We start from the raw sequence: 12,806 nt of genomic DNA, 5'->3' as shown, positions 1-12,806 counted from the left end.
TATGTGCGCTTGTACGTGTGAACACAGAAGGGGCTCTCACTGCTCCCTGGTAGCCTTCGAGACCCATCAGGGGTTCTTGCTATCTGAGGGTGGACAAGTCCATGTACCCTTTGTCGGCCTCCACTTTCTTATCACACAGGAGTCCGCGAACCTTATTCTCTCCTCCAGGTTCTGGCACGTCCTAGGGTCCTTCTTCACAGTGGTGTTAGGAGAAGAAAGAAAAAGAATGAAATATTCCATCAACACTGGTTGCTTAGCAGGTGCTTTGCCTTGCTGATACTCCAGTTGACTCTTCATTAAAAAAAAAAAAAAAAAAAAAAAAGTGCTCTTGGCCTCTTGTTTTTCCTGCAAGATGGATCCGTATTTGTAGAACCCTTATGTCTCTCCACCAGTTTACGAACAGTCACTTGGCAGTTTTGAATTTGCTCCTCATGTACTGAACACCCACTGTGTGTCCAGGGCTATGCATGAGGTTGGGGGCTGAGGTGGGGGTGAGTATGTTTGCTGGCGATGAGTCCGCGCTCTGCTCAGTCCTTTTGAGTCATGGGCCCCGTGGAAATCTAACAAAAGCTCTGGTCTCTCTTCTCCAAAAACTCATAAACCGAACCTAGCATCTCCTTTCAGGGGTCCCTGGGGCTTGTGAGAACGTTCACGGGGATTCCTAGGACCTCAACGTAGGAGCCACTTGTCTTGATGATGGCACAAGTCACGTAGGAGCTGCCTGGTAATCTGTTGTCATCTGCATTTTGGGGAAGTAGGGGTACTACTCTCTAGACCCTCACAGCATGTTCTTCTTCTTAAGAAAAACCTAGAAACTAGACCATTTCACTGTCCAAATAACCAGAGGAGGGTCTGCTTGGAGTCCAAGAAGGGGGAGAATCTTTGTCAGTAGCCCGTGAGGGAGGGCAGGGAGAGGTTTGGAGGAAGTCTACCAGACACTCCAGAGCGGTCTTTACCTTCCTCCAGTTCGTGCCTGACACAGGTGATGTGCCGTTTGCCTCACGGGGAAGGATTTGCTCCGTGGCCCCAGTGTGCACACAGTGAGCCTGCATGCCTGCGGGTCCCCGAGGGCTGAACGGGGATGTCCCTGCTTTCAGTTTCTGTTTACATGGAGCTGACGTCGCTGGGTTGGCTCCACATTCTACAAAAGCCAAAAACCAAAACAAAACACCAAATGGCAAAAATAAGCAAAGGACTTGGATTGCTGCTGTTCATTTTTTTATTTAAAAATTGCCAGCTTAGGGAAGCCTGGGGGGGCTCAGTTGGGGAAGCGGCTGCCTTCGGCTCAGGTCATGATCCCAGGGTTCTGGGATCGGGCTCCCTGCTCAGGGGGGAGCCTGCTTCTCTCTCTGCCCCTCCCCCTGCTTCTGCTCTCTCTCTCTCTCAAATCTTTAAAAAAAACCCAAATTGCCAGCATGAACAGGGTTCAGTCAGCTTCAGTAGGAACCTACTTGTGTGACTTTTAATGAAAAATTACGTGAAAGCAGTGATGGGAATGAAGAGGACACTCATGACGAACACAGAGTGACGTATACTTGAACCACTGTAGTGTAGGCTTGAAACTAATACAACACAGTATGCTAACTGTCCTAGAATTAAAATTAAAAATTTGATAAAATGGTACACCCACACACACAGAATCACGTGAGTCTCCCTGCTCCGTTCTGCAGCGGGAGCTTTCTCGTGGGTTCTGGAGCACTTAGCCTCCAGGGCTAAGGAATCTCCATCTTTGTGAGTGTGGGAGGGTGGAGAAGGTATTCTTGTTGGCGAGGGGGTTTGCGGAGGCATTTGGGATTGCCTAGAGTTGCCCTCCGAAGACGTGGAGAGGGAAACATACCGGGGGTCCTTGGCCTGTTGGACATGAAACGGAGGGCGTAGGGGAGGCAGTGGGGATGCTAATAGCCGGTGTATGGCCAGAGACCGGTGTGAACCTATTCCATGAGTAATAGGATGTCTCCTCTGCTGCTGGTGGGAGCATAAATTAGTCCAACCTTAAGAAAGCCATTTAATTTTTTGGGGCTCCTGGGTGGCTCAGTCGCTTAAGTGTCCAGCTCTTGGTTTCAGCTTGGGTCATGATCTCAGGGTGGTGAGATTGAGCCCTGTGTTGGGCTCCGTGCTCAGTGCAGAGTCTGCTTGGGTTTCTCCTGTCCCTCTACCCCTCCCCCCTGCATGCTCTCTGTCTCTGAAATACATCTTTAAGAATGAAATTCGATTTTATATGTGTATACATACGTGTGTATGTGGACATATATGTAGATACTTCAACATTTTTCTACCCTTTCACCAAATAATTCCTGCTTCTGGGGATCTATCCTAAAGAAATAGAAGGGATTTTGCGCATGATTTTTTCAGCCCAGTTTTCCAATAGTGAAAGGTGGAAGGACAGCTTAAGGACTCATAACTGAGGACTATGTTCTGCAAGTGACAGTTCATTCAGACGATGGACATTTGTGCAGTTGTTAAGCTTGTTGATGAAACAAGGAAAGAATTGGGGATCTGGTGCAGGAGATGAGGGAAGAATCCTTTCAGATCCTGCCGCTGCATTCCGCCCCCCCCCATACCTTTTAACAGGTGCTTCTCCACATTCTCCATGTAGAACCCGTGTGCCTTTGTGCCTTGATCTGCCCGCTGCATTCCTCAGCAGTCTGCCTGCCACTCCAGACTCTGGCAGAAATGTTGGTGCTGTGCTCTCTGATCCCCGTGTTCCTCTCTAGGATACGGGTTTCCCACTGACCTGCAACTCCAGGGCAGAACTCTTCCTGAGGAGTTCTGCCAAAGGATCCGTGCAGAGCCCCATCGGGATTGGCGCATAGTGGGAGGCCTTTCTGCTAAAGGACTTGGAACTTCAGGATTTTTTCCATTTGAAAGACTGCCTTTGAAAGGAGTAGACTGATCTGTTCAGAGTTTGGGGGAGTCCTTAGTCCAGCTTCCTCATATTGCTGGTGGGGAAACTGAGGCCAAGTGACGCGCTCCGAATCTCATAGCTGGTAGTGACAAGTGTGCCTCCTCCCTTTGACAGAGGAGGACTGTGGAGGACACTGGCTTAGCCCGTTATGAGCCGTGTGACCCCGCGAAAAATCTGAGCGTCTTAGTGGGTGCGTTTGTAAACTGGAGGTTATGAGGTGTTTAGCACCGTGTCTGCCATTTGTTAAGTGTATCTACTATAAACAATGAAAATAACAGTGAAAGTCAGTAATTTTTATTCTTAATGAGGCTTCTATCATTGTCTGGACCTTCTGGGGATGTAGAACCCTCTCCTGTTTAGGGATGTGGAATAATTGTTCAGATAATGTCCCCACGTGAGAGACATAAAGCAGTAATTCAGTGTTTGTAGTTAAGGTGGAATAACCCATTTCTAAACAGGACCATTTGAAACAAACACTTTATAATGTAGGTAAACCTCTATTTTAAGATAAGCTTGTATTTGAAAGCTGGAATCTATCAACAGATAAATTAGTGATTACCATAATTACAAATGACTGTCACTTTGCAAAACAATTTCAAAGTATGTTTTTTTTTCAACGTATGTTTAAGTCTGATCGAATATTATAAAATTATTCACTGATGGTTTTCCCTTGTAAATAATTAGGAAAATGAAGACGATATAAAGCAGGACATTAATCTGTTAAGTTAAAATTGTTTCCTAATGATGGAATAAATGTCCAGAAAGCATGCTTTCAGTTTTCAGTGTTTAGAAATCCTAATGCTAGAAAATAAACTATCTGGTGGGCATATAAGAAAATGAGAATTAACTGTTTTAATTTTTATTCCATACAGATTGTCCATAAATCTTGAATTATTGGGGAGAATAGTGAGCCCTCCAGAATCCAAGGTCCTATTGTGCTATGTATGCAGTAGTAGGTCTTTGGGAAGTCTATTTTAAGAAATTTTATTATGAAAAACTTATACACAAAACTAGAGCGGGTAATGTAATGAACCTTTGAATACTCATCACCTAGATTGAATTGTCTTTAAGATTTTGCCACATTTGCTTTATCTATAACATGTTCCCTTATTTTGTTGAAGTATTTTAATGTAAGTCATGAGATCCTGTTTCCCCACTGTATCCTAGAATATGAATCTCCATAAAAAAGGGGACTGTTCTTACACACCTATGAAAATTAGCAACAAAATCCGTGTACATAGTCCTTTAAATTTCCCTAGTTATCTTCAGATGTCTTTCTATACTTAGTTTGTTGGGATAAAGATCCAAATACAGTACATGCATTGCACGGGGTGGTTAGGACTCTGGGCTATTATCTAGAGTGGATGCCCCTCCCCCTCCCCCACCTCCTTTCTTTAACCTCCTGTGACTTTGAAGAAACTGGTTCAGGGCGCCTGGGTGGCTCAGTTGTTAAGCAACTGCCTTCGGCTCAGGTCATGGTCCCAGGGTCCTGGGATCGAGTCCCATATCGGGCTCTCTGCTCCGCGGGAAGCCTGCTTCTCCCTCTCCCACTCCCCCTTGCTTGTGTTCCCTCTCTCACTGTGTCTCTCTCTGTCAAATAAATAAATAAAATCTTTAAAAAAAAAAGAAAAAAAAAAAAGAAACTGGTTCAGTTGTCTGGTAGAATGTCCCACACTCTGGAATTGTTGGAGAACCATGAACACCTCGATAATGATCTGTCCCATGTGCTTCGGTAGTTTTGCTGCCATTATTCATTTCGATGCTCCTATTGTCTCCTATTTTGATAGCGATGACTCTTTAGGTTGGCTCTTGGTCCTTTTGACATGACCCCATTCGCTTGAAAAAAAATTGTTTCCCATTAGTTTTTATGGCCTCCCTGCTTTGTGATACGCTGAGAACTCCTGGGCTGATCTGTGCATTTCCTGACCCAGCCCTAGAAGCAGCATCCCCCTCAAGGAGACCGGTTTTCACAGATGCGGGGCTCGATCCCAGGACTCTGGGATCATGACCTGAGCCGAAGACAGACGCTTAACGACTGAGCCACCCAGGCACCCTCAAGCATGGATTTTTGCTAATCTTGTAGGTGAGAAATAGTATCATTGTATAGCTTTAACTTGCATTTATTTATTTATTTTTTAAGATTTATTTGAGAACAAGAACTGGGTGGGGGTGCAGAGGAAAGAGGGAGAGAGAATCCTCAAGCAGACTCCCTGCTGAGTTCAGAGCCTGTGGGGCCCTATCCCAAGACCCTGAGATCATGACCTGAGCTGAAATCAGGAGCCAGATGCTTAACTGACTGAGCCACCCAGGTGCTCCTAACTTGCATTTATTTTGAGTGAGATGTTCAATCTAATTTATGTAAGGGCCGCTTGCATTTATTTTCAGTAAACTGTTAATATCTTCTGCCATTTTTTCTATCAGTTTTGGTCTTTTTCCTAAAATTGAGAAGCTCATTGTCTCTTAGGGACACGAGTCCTTTGTGATCTGTTGTAAATATTTCTTCTACTTTGTCATTTGTCTTTTGACTCTGTTGATGGTGTTCCATGCCTCTCACCTCCACCCAATCACATCAAGCTTTGTGTGTTTCAAAAATTAAAAAGTTGAAAGAACAGTACAATGAACTTCTAAACTCTCTACCTAGGTTCACCAATTTTTAATAATTTTGCCATATTTGTTATGTCTTATATACACAGTTCTGTTGCATTTGAAAGTCAGTTGTAGAAATTATAACACTTTCTCACTAAATACTTAGATAAATGTTCTAAGAATAAGGACAAGCCTCTATGTAACTATAATAATACACTGAAAAAAATTAATGGTTACTTACAGAATTTTTTTGTTTCTGCCATGCTTTCATATAGTTTATATGCTTTTTTTTTTTTAAAGATTTTATTTATTTATTCATGAGAGACGGAGGCAGAGGAAGAAGCAGGCTCCCAAGGAGCAGTGAGCCCGATGTGGGACTCGATCCCAGGACCCAGGGATCATGACCTGAGCCGAAGGCAGACGCTTAACCATCTGAGCCACCCAGGCGCCCTATATGCTTTTATATAGTTAAATTTATCTTTTATTTTAATGCTTCTGGATTTTGAAGCATAGTAAGATTTTTCTCGTGTCAGATGTAAAGAAATTCACCCATGTTTTCTTGTAGTACTGGGGTGGTTTTTTATTTTTTTCTTAAAATTTAATTCAGATCTTTCATTTGTTGTCCTAGTATACAAGATGAAATATTGATCTGATTTTATGTTTTTCTAAATGCATTTGGTAGTCCCAGCACTATTTTTTTTTTTTAAAGATTTTTTATTTATTTATTTGACAGAAATACAGCGAGAGAGGGAACACAAGCAGGGGAGAGTGGGAGAGGGAGAAACAGGCTTCCCGCTGAGCAGGGAGCCCGATGTAGGGCTTGATTCCAGGACCCTGGGATCATGACCCGAGCCCAAGGCAGATGCTTAATGACTGAGCCACCCAGGTGCCCGCCAGCACTGTTAAGTAAATCTCCCCCTACCACGGAATAGTAATATTGTCTCTACTGTATACTTCATTTCCATATACACTTGGGGTTTTTAGGTACTTGTATTTTGCATTGTCTTTTGGGCACATATTCAGTTGAATTGTTTGATTTTAGTTCACTCAACAATCTATTATCCTGTGGTGCCATTCTAATCACGGAGTGTTCATTCCTTGTGCTTAGTTACAAAAAGTTCATCATATTAGAATGAAATATTCAGTGGTATTTTATTTTTTTATTTAAAGATTTTTATTTGAGAGAGCGAGAGAGAGAGCACAAGCAGGGGGGAAGGGCAGAGGGAGAGGGAGAAGCAGACTCCCCCATGAGCAGGGAGCCTGATGCGGGACTCTATCCCAGGCCCCTGGGATCAGGACCTGAGCCGAAGGCAGATGCTTAACTGACTGAGCCACCAATAGGTGCCCCTATTCAGTGGTATTTTAAATATTGATCATTTTCTTCAACATTCTCCAATATCCCTGAATGAAGACTCCTCAAAAAAAATTTGTATTCCAAACTGCAGTTTATCTCTAATCTTTCTTTCAAAGGGGTCGATTTTCCTGTTTTATCTTTTTCTTTCATTTCCAAAAAGATAGGAGTATATGCTATTTACAGTGTAACTTCCCCAGTACAATGTAGCATACGAATTGTACAAACAGGGAAAAATTTGTTCCACATTCAACCTGTTTCCTTTTATTATTGGAGATTCTTGAGCCACCAGGGATCAGCTGCTGGTTGGTGAGGTCAGCCTGGGACTTCCCGGTCAGCTGATTACTTTGGCGGGATGGCTGTTGAGTCACATAGGGATGGGTCCTGACGAAGCCATTGATTCTTTCCCCAGAAGAGTCTCCTTTGGCTCCGATAACCCCTGGCTCGATTTTTTAGGCTTTAATCTGCACACAGGGATGCACGAGGACTTGAAGGTGCTAAACGTTCTGATATTTGTGGTTGTTCCCGCAGCTCATGCCCAGGTGTTTTGGGTCCCCCTCTAAGCTTTTCAACCCTTAGTGTCTGTGCATACCTGCTCACAGCTCCTATGTAGACAGGCTCCGCATGGAGTCGGACCGTTCTAGCCTCTGTGCTTGGTCTCTTAGAATTCCACGCTCTCCTTTGGCCCGCGGCACACCTGCAGGGGTCCTTCTATAACTCTTTCTAGGTCTCCTCCCTCTAATTGAGTAAGCTGTGGGCTCTTTGTCATCTGACCTCATTTTTGTTCTTTTCAATCAGCTATTATCGCTCACTTGCCCGCTCAGTGTCCTGTCGTTGCCACAAACACACCATTATGCTTTCCTACCTCTGTCTCCTGTGTCCTGTCTCCCACTTTCCCTGCCTGAAATGTCCTGCCTTACCACTTCTGTTTATCCATTTGTCCTCCTAGGGCTCAGCTCAAAGGCTCCATCCCCGGAAGCTGCCCCTGATCTCGGCTTCGTTAGCAGCTCGTACCGCCCTTGGAGAACTCTTCCTGATATGAATGCCCGTCTTCATGAGGCTGTGAGCTCCTTGAGGCGGGTGATCCCATGTCCTTAAACTGTTCTGTCTCTTGGAAGCCTGTGCTGGGTCCACAGCAGGCGCTCCCGGGGTGTTGCAAAATGAATAAATCCAAATCTTCTTTAGCCACCAGAGCCCTGCTGCGTCTTGCTCCGTTTCTCCCGCCCTGACGGAGGTGTTGTGTTCAGCTGCATCACAAACTCTCTAAACCATGTCATGCATGTATGGTCTCTGGTTTGTTTTGTGTGTATTAACTTTTCCCATCTAAATTGAGTCCCTTGAGGTCAGGAACCTCTCCCGCCGTCAGGAACACACTTGTCAGCTGAGTTGTGGCATATAAGCCTTTCAGTAGCGGAGATGCTGTGCTAAACTTCCTACATCTTAGCACCGGATTTAGTCTGGCCGTGTAGACCGTTGATTGAGCTGTTCTAGGAGCCTGCAGCTATTTCTGATATTGGCAATAAAAATAACCCTAGAAGGAAGGTGGCATTTTCTCCACTTTGTAGATCAGAAAAACAAAAGTGCAGAGAGGTTGAGCGACTGGTCCAGGTTCTCTCAGCCTGTAAGAGGCAGAGCTGGGATTTGAACCCAGGTCTTCCTAACTTTTGAGGCCACAATGCTCAGTAACACATAGGTATTGCACGAGTTTTTATTTCTCCTACGGAATTGACTGTGGTGCTTTACATCTAGTAGATACTTCCTGTTACCATTTGAGAGCTGTTTATCAGCTTTGGGTTACAGGTGATGAGTGTTCACCTGCTCTGCTCTATTTCTCAGGCAATATCCACATGGCCCTTGCTGAAAAAAGCCCTGTTTTTGTCACCGCCCAAGAATAGGAGGAACAGCATCGAGTGCATTAGGCCATCTCTGCTGTGGTTTACATCAGGGTACAACATCCAAGACAGGGAACAGGCCTTTCCAGAAGCTCGCTCTCTATTGAGCAGAATGAGACCTTGCAGGGATAATCTAGTCCCAAATCTTAAAACCGGGCTCTGTGAGTTGGCTTTACAGGCAGGTGCCACGTTGGTTTATTAACGTAAAAGCAGCACCTTGTATAGGGCCTGCCATGCGCCATGATACCTGTTGGTTGAGGGTGAGCATCAGAATCACCTGGGGAATTACAAAACAATAGGGATTCTCAGATCCCGCCCAAGGCCTAGCAGATTAAAATTTTTTTTCATTGGGCTCAAGTAGGTCTGATAGACCAGGTTTTTAGCATCTACAAATGTAGTCCTTCTCCATCTTTCTACAGAAAAGAGAAAACTGAGACTTAGGGGAATGGATTTGGAAAAAGACTCGGTTGTGAGTGAAGCAGAAACACTTTCCTGTTGTCTTACCGTTTTCCAAGGCCAGAGGAGTTTCCCTTAGATTTCTATGGGTGTGGGTCAGTGAATGTAGTGGGAAGGGTGTCCCTTCAGGACTTAGGGAACATTTTGTATTTGAACACTTGGATGCCTGTTTATACTAGGTGCTAGGTGTGGGGATTCATGAGGGCTTTGGTCTTGGGATTTCTCGACTCAGTGGGGAGCAGATATATAAGCAAAGGATCTCATTAGAGCTGATTCCATGACAAGTGACAGGACAGACGGGGGAACACAGCTATAAGTGTCTTCATTATATTAGCGGTTGAGATAGATGGGCCAGGAACAGTTAAGTTTGTGATTTCCCATGGAAAGAGGCTTCTCATTTAGATTGGTAAACAGGCAGACCCAAAGTACAATGTCCTTGCAGGTTTCCCTGGGAGGTTGGAAAGTGTTCAGAGGTGATTCAATTTAGTTGCTGTCCAAGCTCAGCAGAAACAGCCTTTTTTGTAGGCCTCTTGGACAATTCTCTGGGCTCCAGGGTTATCCGGTGGCATCTTTTTTTTTTTTTCTTGATTGTGATTTAGAGGCAGAAAGAGCACCAGACGGGGGGTCAGCAGCTCTGCCTTTCTGTCCCTGCACTGCTGTGAAACTTTGGGCAGGGGTCTACATTTCTCCAGGCTTCTCCCCTGTGGAATAGAGCTAGCAACACTGTCTGCTTGTGCTGTGGGATTATTAGCAGGATCCAATAAAATCATGTGTGAAAATACTTTGAGAACCGTAAGCCGCATAATGTAGTCCTTCGTGGTTATCGAGAAATTTAGTTTGGTGGCAGTGGCATGTGTGTGTCCTAGACCCACTGACCCCAGGATGTGCATGAAAAGGTGTGCCAAAACCTTCTCCTCACGGCGGAGGGTGGTGGGAAATGTCAAGACCGAGTCCCTGGGAGGGGAGGAGGTCATGGCCACCTGACTCAGCCAAGTACTGGGTGTATTACATCAAACAGTACTCCTTCAAGCAGAAAGTGAGGGCGTCCTCAGACTTTGGGAGGTGAAGCATTTGGAGAGGGTGCAAGTCACATATGCCTCCCCCGACAAGGGGATCCATGGGAACTCATGATAGGAGATTTATGTCTGGGGAGATTAGGTACATGGATGCAAAGCAATGCTACTGTGTACGATCACTTTCTCTCCAACTTGGTCAGATCAAACGAGAAATGGCTTTGGTGTAGAGAGGAGTAGTCAGTCAAGGAAAAACCCTAGATTCCTGCCTGAGCTTCAGGTGAGGTGGAACGTGGAGCATTACCTTCGGACAGAATTACCTGATGATGGGAGATCATGGGAATAATGGGATGACTATGATTTAATAATAGCACTTAATAAATGTTCGCTGCAATCTCAGCTCATTAAAGTAATACGGAAAGTGGTGGTAACTGTGTTCTGAAACTGACATTAGTGTAAAATATGCTGATGAGGACCTAATTCCTGTGTCTCCATATTGGTTCCCTCAGCCCTGTGGGCTGTAAGCGGCCTCTCCTGGGCTCCAGACCCCTTCAGTTTACCCCACTTACCCCGGGTATACCCAGTGCTCTGGGTGCCATGATGGGGCAGAGATCTATCTTCTGAAACTAGAGATCTCTGTGCCCGGGTTTCCTTGTTTGCTCGGTGTTTTGTCTTGTCCTTTGTGATCTCTTGACTTGGCACCCAACTGAAACTTTGGCGTCCTCGAGATCCAGCGATAGTACTGATGGAATGTCATGATGTCACACATTGGCTGGGATTTCTGGGTCCATTGCTTTGGTTCCACCCGTGTTCACTTTCTAGCAGCCATTCGCCTAAAATACTCTCCAGGTGTGTGCTTGTTATGTGAGTCCACTGAATTTGTCTATGTTCTCGGTGTTTAAGCTTAGACGTTTTGAATTAAACTCTTTAACAGCAAAGGCAAGTCATCGTTTTATTAGATACCTAGCATTTGGTTATACTTCCCGAACTCGCCACAGGAGACTTTTCAATCCCATCAAATAGTTGATCCCTTACCTGTCTTAATCTATTCTCGATAGAACCAACTCTAGTAGATTTCATACTCCTCTTGGCTACCATTGTGTCTGAACCCAGAGACCATTTATAGTTTTCCCTAGAATCTATAAATGAGGTCATGCTATCTTGTTCGATTGTTCTAAAAGTGATATTTTATGTGAATGAGATTTTAGAACAATCTCTCCTTTTTATAATCTGACAGCAGTATAAATTACTGATGTTTATTATTCTCTTTTATGTGATCAATCTCTTCAGTGTTAGCCGTCGGGTGACTCATGTTGTTAGCATTCTGCTGTGGCATTGGGTGGTCTTTCACATTTTATTGGACTGTTATATAAAACTCCACCAAAGAAATATGCTGGAACTGGTATTTATTGCCTTAATCTTGTTGTCTGCATTGAGAAGTTGCTAACTAAATGTTTTCTCCAGCCTTTCCTTAATTGCAGTGTGGTTAATTCCTCTTAACTGCGGGAAGCCAAGGTATTTATAGATTGTTGTTATTATTTCTGTGGTTGGTAGAAGTAACCAGCATTCACTGAGTGCCAAGAACCTACTTGGCATGAAGTAGAACATAGAAGCCGATCTAGTTCCTGCCCCCACCAACTTTATGCAAAGTGAGCTGGGCAGGGAGGAAGGAAGGAAGAGAAGACATTGTCACAAAACTGAAACGTATTCTGAAAGGGAGAGAAAATGAATTCGGCTCCAAAGGACACCGTAGGAATTAAATGGGATAAAATGCAGCTGACACCACCATCAATACTACATTTATGCTCAATTACACAAATCTGAGGAGTGAGTCCAAGCGAGCACAGGTATAATGGATAATGTATCTCAAAACAAAGCTGTAGTGGTGTGAGCGGAGGGCCGTGGGGAGAGGGTGAACAGTGAAGATGAATTCGATTAGAGGGATCCTGGAAATCCTCCTGGATCGGCCTCCCTCCTTCCCTCCTTCCCTAATGGCCACATCTAAGTTTCCCAGGCCTGTCCCCACTGCCTCTCGGATACCCCCTCATCCTGCCCTGATTCTGGTCCTTCTCTCTTACTGGTCTGTCCTCTTGCCCCCTCCAGTCCATCCTCCACGAAGCTGCCATGTAAATCTGAACAAAGTGGGCGCCAATCCCTCTGTCTCGGGGTTCAAGGGCGTGCAGCGCCCACGGGCCATGTGGACTGTGTGTGTGCGTGTTGGTGCCCATCAGGAACGGCCTTCCACTGTCTCCACGGGACAAGCACTGTTCATCCTTCAAGCTGTGATTCTGCAGTGCAGACGTCTGACCCGACCTGCTTGACTTAGGTTTTGGCCTTTTGCACCGCTGCTGTGTTTCGTAGATAGAACCTCATCGCGGCAGTGACCTTAGCACTTTGTCTTGCTGAAGCACACGGCTGTCCTTTATGCATCCTCTTGGTGCTTTGAAGATTGGCGTGCCATCTTCAAGTTTTTCTGTCCTGCGTGGTCACGGCGGCTGGCTAGGGGATGGAGGAAGGACTGTCTGGATCATGTCGGGCTGCAGGCTCCTCAAGGACAGTGTGCATGCTGAGTATCTGCAAAGGCTTTTGACTTTTATAGATTG

General features: G+C 45.0%; 1 protein-coding gene across 6 annotated transcripts in view; it reads left to right on the top strand.

Moving 5' to 3' along the window:
* NOS1AP (nitric oxide synthase 1 adaptor protein) overlaps nt 1-12,806 on the top strand; it is a 288,491-nt gene that overhangs the window by 65,336 nt on the left and 210,349 nt on the right. The window contains exon 2 of one of the 6 annotated variants that reach the window (XM_078078429.1): nt 4,837-4,988. The exons of the other annotated variants lie outside the window; for them this stretch is intronic. The gene's annotated coding sequence lies outside the window, so the exon portion shown is untranslated. The remainder of the gene's footprint in view (nt 1-4,836; nt 4,989-12,806) is intronic. 6 annotated transcript variants of the gene reach the window in all.

The sequence above is a fragment of the Halichoerus grypus genome, chromosome 7 (assembly GCF_964656455.1).
Source record: "Halichoerus grypus chromosome 7, mHalGry1.hap1.1, whole genome shotgun sequence".
NCBI classification, from domain to species: domain Eukaryota; kingdom Metazoa; phylum Chordata; class Mammalia; order Carnivora; family Phocidae; genus Halichoerus; species Halichoerus grypus.
The sequence above is the reverse complement of the archived record's forward strand: the minus strand, read 5'-3'. Positions and strand labels throughout refer to the sequence as shown.